General features: G+C 37.1%; 1 long non-coding RNA gene across 1 annotated transcript in view; it reads left to right on the forward strand.

Annotated features, from left to right (window-relative positions):
- Positions 1–664: 664 nt before the first annotated feature.
- The window catches only part of LOC149112556 (uncharacterized), an 11244-nt gene continuing 4350 nt past the window's right edge, over positions 665–7558 (forward strand). The window contains exons 1-2 of the long non-coding RNA XR_016207482.1: positions 665–925; positions 3423–3503. This is a non-coding gene — a long non-coding RNA (uncharacterized LOC149112556). The remainder of the gene's footprint in view (positions 926–3422; positions 3504–7558) is intronic.

Below are 7558 nucleotides of genomic sequence, written 5' to 3' on the forward strand. Positions count from 1 at the left end.
CGAAAATACAGCACTAGGATTGCGATAAACAAGATTAACAGCCTAACCACATTTCAGAGGAAGGAATATGAGAGTATACCGGAGGGTATTAGACTGCGTAGCGGTGGGTTTTTGTGGCGCGGAACGAGCAGCGAGGCTGCGAGAAGAATGATGACGAGAGAGGGAGAAACCATCAAATCCATAGCGGCTTGCCGTACAGTATGACTTATAAAATGTTAAACAGGAGGGCTTTTCTTTCCTTTTTGATTACTTTGTATCAGTCCCCTGATGTTTAATGTTTTAGTTTGTGAAGCTGGCGAGATTTTCGCTCTTTAGCGGCCGCTCGAGCGATGACGCGAAGCCGCGAGGAGAATGGAAATTAGTTAGCGGCAAGTCCGTGCACAACTCGCGCGACACTCGCGCGCATAACCTGTAAATGTTTTCATTTTCCCTTCAAAAAGTAAGTTATTTTGACACAACGCCAAAACTTAACTAAAAAATAGTAAAAATGAAGGAAAGGGAAATGACAAATCCGTGCACATGTTCTTCTCAAAGTGAGGTTTGAAGGTCAGTACAGTACCGCCTGAAAGTATTCACCCGTTTCCCGCGTTCTTGCCGCGGGGCCTCCACGCGTCATTGACGCGGTATTCTCGCACTCGACCCCGTCTTTACCGAGCGATGACGAGCGATTGTAGCGTTGCACTTTCGTCCTGCGTGGCAGACATGTCTAACACCTTTTGACCAATTGTATGTGTTGTTGTTTCTTCCAATGAAAATGCGTTGTGATCGTGTCCTCTGAGATTATTTTACTAGGGGACGGGACGGTGTTTGCCAGTTGAAAGCTCGAAACCTATCTATTGTGACTTTTGTCGTGAGGGTGTTTTGCCGGATCTTTCTGCATGTTCCGAAACACATTTACAGCTGCCTTTGAAGCCTAATATTGTTGGTAAGAAGCTTTGTGAAGTGTAGTGTATTGTATTATGTTGTTTGTAGAAATGGAGTGAGCAATTTATATGGCTCAAGTCTACGAAGCCATTTCGACATGTTCATCAGCAATCTAAGTTTTGTTGATCGTGTTGCTTTCAAGCGGCACGAACTAAGCTGGCACTAGTTTGTATAGTCCACACTGTTGTGTTTTGAATTTTGCAATTAAGATCTGCCTCCGTCACGGGCATAAAGAAACGCTGTCGTGCAGACAGAGCAAATTTTCAGTCAGCTTATTACCACCTTGTATCGCCAAATGCCACCAAATATACAGCTTAGTTGGATAAAAATGCTATAGAGCAAAGCAAAACAGTAGTTTCGAAATAATGTGCAGGACTGCAAGGATTAAAATTGGTTACAGTTCAAGAAATTTGAGTTTAGTTCAGGATGTCAAGAAATCGAGTTTACCATTCTTGTGACAGTTTGAACTTTCGAGCCTTTATTTTGTCTGGTATTTCTTTGCTTCTATCAGTATTGGGATTGATTTCTACCCATGTTAAAGTAAGCTTAAAAGTAATCTCCTGGGCACAATCACGAAAACAAATGCACAATACATTTCCCTGAATGTTTCCTACCAAGCACAGTCTCTAAAAATAAATTAAAATAGGTCACCATGCTTGCAAAAGAGATATGATGTACCAGTCTTACCCTGTTTTGCCAGGTCTTTTAAATAGTACTATTCATTTATTTTATCACTCCGCATTACATTTTGCGGTGGCTGGAAGGTACAGTTTTTTGATGAACTTTGATAGGCATACATGAATTTTTGAGCATAAGGAACAACATAATAAACAACTTATGCAAAAGAATCGAAAATAATCCAAATAACATACAATCCATGAGTAATGATTTTGTTGTTGATGCTATTGAATAAGTGTAAAATTCTGCCCTTGAAGCATTCGCCATATAGTGCTAAGGAATCACCAGGTAAGGTCAGGGTTGTTTGTCCTTGTGTTCTTCTTTTCCTCTGTTGTTGACTTGCTACCTTCAAGCTGTTTGTTACGAAGCAGTGTTTTGTAGACACACAGTGTGTATAGTCATCATGTGAGGCTACTTCAAGAAGTGCTTGCCTAGGTTTCCTTTTCTATGCGGCTGGTCCAATTAGTACATATTATAGTTCACCACTGAATTTTCTCCGATTCTTATTGGTTTAAATTGATCACGTGACGCAATAGTGTTCATCCGTGGAGAGACACTATCAGCCCATAGTGCCTGTCTGAGGAAAATACCCGGATGGATAGTACTCGTCCGTGTAAATGTTTCTGTAAAGAAGCGGGCTTACAGAAAGTTAACAATTGAAATATATTAAGTGGGTTTTTGTCTGTTTTCTTTTTCAAATTTTACATTTGGCTTCAACGACCTTCCATGGCTTTCATCTAAAAAAGTTGAAAATAATTCAATATGAATTTTGAACTGGCGCGCGGAAGAAAATTTAGTGGTGAACGATAAAGACAATAGAGTGTTTATGTCTCGGAACTATCGGTTGATAGTTGTCCCTTGGAAATTTGATGTTCTTAAAACTAGCATATTTGTTTTAAGAACATCAAATTTCCATGGGGCAACTATCAACTGATAGTTCCTCGACAGAAACTCTCTATTGTTTAAATAGGGATACATGCCAATACCTTGTCATGTCTTCATTAGGTGGCATTGCTATTATCTCTTTGTGCCAGCTCTTGTGTGAGGAACATTGCCATTCTTGTTATCTTCTGGAGAATTTATTCATGTTTTTGGATACTTGGTTTTTTTTTGTTCTTTTAATGTAAAAACAATTAAAGAAGGAGAAAACGGTTTGTTTATCTACTTGTATTTTTATTCTCAAGGATGTCTTTTATCTCTTGGTAAATATATATGGGTTATTGACCAAGTGTGAGGTCAAGATGGCTGGATATTGGCCAAGTTCATTTTTTGCGAGTTTATGGACCGAGACGGAGTCAAGGTCCATAAACTCGCAAAAAAAGAACGAGGCCAATATCCAGCCATCTTGAAGGAACAAGCTTGGTCAATAAAGGATTTATTATATGGCTTTTGGGGAAATTTTTCTTGCGGGACACGGCAGGTAGTCCCAAGCGGGCAAGATAGCTCCATCTTGCCCGCTTGGGTAGCCAATCACAGCGCAGGATTTGATTCATCTTGCCTGCTCGCGGAGCTAGCCATATAATAAGATGTAGTCCTCACCAGCTACACTTTGCCACTAGAGATTCAGTCTGTTCTGTTTTGGTTTCATTGTCAGTTGAAATAGACTTTAAAAACCTAGGTCTTGATAAGATAGTCATACTCTTGCAGTTGTTTCTGATTGAATTTTGTTTTCTTTTAAATTTCCCTTTACTGAGCAACAGCTTTTAATCTACAAGGCTGTACATGTATGTTATTTTAAAACAGTCAGTGTAACTTAAAATATAATTGCATTTGTGTGATTTTGTGTTTAACAATAATGTTTTGAATTTCTGTTTTTGCAGTAATGGATGATCATCATGGGTTGGATGAGGGAAAACATGCACAAACCGAAGAAAGTCGTAGTAGAGAAGGAACTAGGGATGGTGAGCATCAGCCCTTACCATGATATGTATCAGTTGCCATGTATTGATAACTTTTTTAGAGTTGTGTCTTGCCAAAATAATTCATTTTTTTGTTACCTGTACGTAATTGGGTCTTAACTGTAATCATGGCAGCACTTTCTCAAGAATTTTAGGGCTTATGTCCTCATATTATACTTCAATATCTGGTTAGCTTATGAGTTTTTTCTTGTACACTAAGTACTCCAGCAATACTAAGAAGAACATTGCAAACCAAATGTGTTAGAGGAAGCCAACTTTTATGTATTAGAGAAAGCCAACTATTACGTGTTAGAGAAGGCCAACTATTTTTCAAAACACATCTTCTTCGCACCTGGATAAATTAGCCAGTTTCTAGTTTTTAATTCCTTTTCATCCCTGCTATGAAGGCTTAAAATTTAGCACAGGGAGTGTTTAGTAGATGGAGTTTCAAAATCTTAAGGAAGAAGTGATTGTACAGTACCACGTTAATGCACAGCTTATTATTCTTGTGTATCCATTAAACTAGTCAACAACCCATTGTCCCCAATAGAACAAAATAATTTTGTTTTTAAAATTGATATAAAATAAAAGTGTCAACTTACCGGTAGTTTGGGAGGTTCTGTGGTATATTATAGGTTAAGGTATAGATGTATGGCAGTGATACAAGCAATTTTTGCTGCATGTTACACAGAAGATATTTGCATATCATATGTAGTTACTCAAGCATTTGTCTCAGTGCACATATTTTTTCTATTCTTTGTTGTGACTCTTATTTAAAACCCCAAAAGCTGTGAACAAGACAGCTTGTAGGAAGTTGAGCCTTCTGTGTTAGCAAATGACAACCTTAACTTAAATGACAAAACTGGTAAACCATACATGTACAATTGCCCCTACTGTATTCTACATGTATACTTACAGCCTGCAAAGCACTCACTTTCTTTCCTGCAATGGTTTGGGGCACAACAAACATAAATGAATTAAGAGAGGTTGAGGAGTCGAGGAGGCAGAGTAAAGAAAACTTTTGGATGCCGCAAAGCTCTTAGAATGAGCTTGATGGCTATTAATGCAGTGTTCGACACTAACTTTCTTGCTAATTTGCCCTTTGGGCAACTAGTTCTGTTTTTGTTGGTACCCCGTGTGTCTTTTTAGTTGCCTACCTGGTAGACTTTTGTTGCCCATTAGCGCTCATGAGAAAATTTCAACTTGCAGAAATGCTCAACTTTTTTATAAACTTTTTTCTTGTTTTGGTGTTGCAACAGTGATTCATTGGGTGATTAATCAGTCATAGAGTACAACCCTCACAAGATTTTAAACATCCACGAACTGTGACCACACATTTTGATGAGACTCCACTTTTCTAACAAATAGACCCAGTGAAGCACTTTTACTGGTCAAATACAATGAACCAACTGTCATGAATGAAAACATAATTCATGCCCAGAAGCACATCATTATCATTAATATTATTGTTATTATTTTTGTTGTCATCGTTGTTGTTTTTATTGCTATTTTTATTTTTTATTATTGTTATTATTAATAATTGTCTTTTTAACTATATATTAAGGAATGGCAAAAAGATGGCTCAGCCTGTACCTGTAGTGCCTATTTTGTATTTGTAATCATAGATTAATAAAACTGCTTCTCTTCCTCACCAGAGATCAGTCGGGGAGTAGCTTACAATCCTGACAACAGTGCCCCATTTCTTTTTGAGTCACACCAGTAAAGCTTATAGCCAAAATGTTGCCGTACCATACAATTTGTGTGGAAAGACTTTGACACAAAAGTTATTTCCAAATACTGTTGCAAAATGCATCTTTGAAAATTCAATGAGGTTATCAAGCATTTTATAGTATTTTAAGAACTAGGGATTAATGCTTTTTATGGTTCGCAAGATCACTAATCGACTAGCCACTTTTATTTAGCAAGCTTTGGGGCAAGCTTCTCACAAAATTTGGGTTCATGGCTTGTTTTGGAAATGAGAGTCAATTGTAGAAACTTTCAGTGAATGTTAGAGTTGAGTTTACATGTCTTTGACCTTTAAGTTAATACTTCTGAACTTCTGCTCAAATGATTTCCCCAAAACTTGGGCATGGTTTGTATAAGTCAGAATAAGCTGGTTCCAGAAATTGAGTAAAAGTATGCCAGCAAAATTTTTTTTACTGGTAGTGTTGTTGTCCAAAAAATGGGGTCCAGTCAAACACCAGTAAGAATAAAAATATTTTCCCCAGTAAATAGAATTAAGTAACATTATCACCGAGTGAAACACAAAATATTTCCCAAAATTTCTTAGCCAACACTTCAAAGCCCCAAAATTTATGTTGCAAACTTTGACATTGGGTAGTGTGCCCCACAATAACTGCAGCACCACCTTAAGTAATGATGAAATGGAATCAATAGAATAACCATGATAAGAATGGTGTTATCCTTTTGATACAATATTAATAACAAACAGTAGGGTTTGACTTTTCAAAATTACAGAAAAACTCAAATTGCATCTAGGGCCACCAGATCACAGTTTTCAAGCAACATACATTTAAATAGAAAGGAATTGTGAGCCAAATTAACTTTAACTAAAAATAACAGGCACTTTTTAAAAATAAAGTGGTTTGCTATTAAACAGTTAAAAAACAGTTCCTTTATATTGCTATATGTAGAAACATAAAAAATGAAAAGGGTTTGTCAAACACAACTCAATACATCACCACCACCCACATAAATTATGATACTCTCCCATGTAGATGTGGAAGGAAAACACCTTGTTTTCACTCTAAGAGGAACTGGAGTTTGCAAGCCCTGACAGCAAGCCCTGACAGTTGTTCAGATTGGTTTCTTTGGAGTTAATGACAATAAATTGATTAACACCAAATTAATTAAGAGAGCACTCGACAACCAAATTGATGGCATTTTGTTGGGTTCTTCATTAGGCCGTTGTTGTTGTTTTTTTTTATCATGACAGAACTCAAAAATGATATTGTTCGTAAAATGCTTGACAGTGGCCTTATAAATGAGTAGTTTTATGGACGTTATTTTGAAGATATGTTGTTGATGGACAAACCAAATAAATCTGACATGTTTTACAGTCAATAAATTTGAAGATGGTTTGATCCATTTCCTGGACATTTCTCTGAAAAGAACATCCATTGACATTTATAGGAATCACACAAACACTGGACAGAATGTCTTGTTTTCTAGTCAAGTACGTTGACTTGCCAAAATTACTTGGGTTAGGCCTTGTTGCACCAGGCTTCTCGTATATGTGAAATAGACTCTCTCATTCAGAAACAAAGAACAATGATGAAAACGTTCTGTTAGGGAATGGCTTTCCTAAATCTGTGGCTTCTAATCTTGTCAGGTGTTTCAGACACAGTGGCTCGGAACCTAGAACATCTTATCCCAATAACAACAAGACTATGAGTTTTAAGGATTTTAAATTCTAATGTGGGGTTTAGGACTGGCACTAGTTTTGCTAGGCTAATGATGTAATTTTGAAAGCAGATGGGAGCTCCTCTGGGGGCCTGTCCAGGAATCCCCATCAATGTCCCAGACCAAAAATGGCATGTGCTTTTAACTATTACTTCATCTCATGCAGGAAGGAAGTGATGTCTGAACAGTTTTCATTGAAGTGCCTTGAAACCAGAACCAGAGTATTAACAATATTACAAACAACGCAACAAAGAAAGTACAGGATGCAAAACAGAGCACAGTGATGCAAACCCAAATGCAAGTTAATTTTGAAACCAAATTGAAAATTGCTATGTAGAGTGAGACGGGTAACTGCAATCACAACCGATGGTTTGCTATTTGCGTGAAAAATTAGCAGACATTAAGTTGAAGGAAGTGAGTTTATAGAGAAGTCCATTTGCATCATATTAATCAAAAACTGGTTTTCTTAGTTAGGTATAGAAATACAGTATGTTAATAAGTAGTTTCTTAGAAATCGATTCTGAAATAAAAACTAGCGCTAAAAAGTCACGACGTTTCGACCTCTACGAGGTCATTTTCAAGTGAATAAATTTTCTACAATAGCATATAGCCATAAATATGTTAAAAACAACTTA

The sequence above is a fragment of the Orbicella faveolata genome, unplaced genomic scaffold (genome assembly GCF_042242905.1).
Source record: "Orbicella faveolata isolate gen_17 unplaced genomic scaffold, um_ofav_v1 contig_2, whole genome shotgun sequence".
Classification (NCBI taxonomy): Eukaryota; Metazoa; Cnidaria; class Anthozoa; order Scleractinia; family Merulinidae; genus Orbicella; species Orbicella faveolata.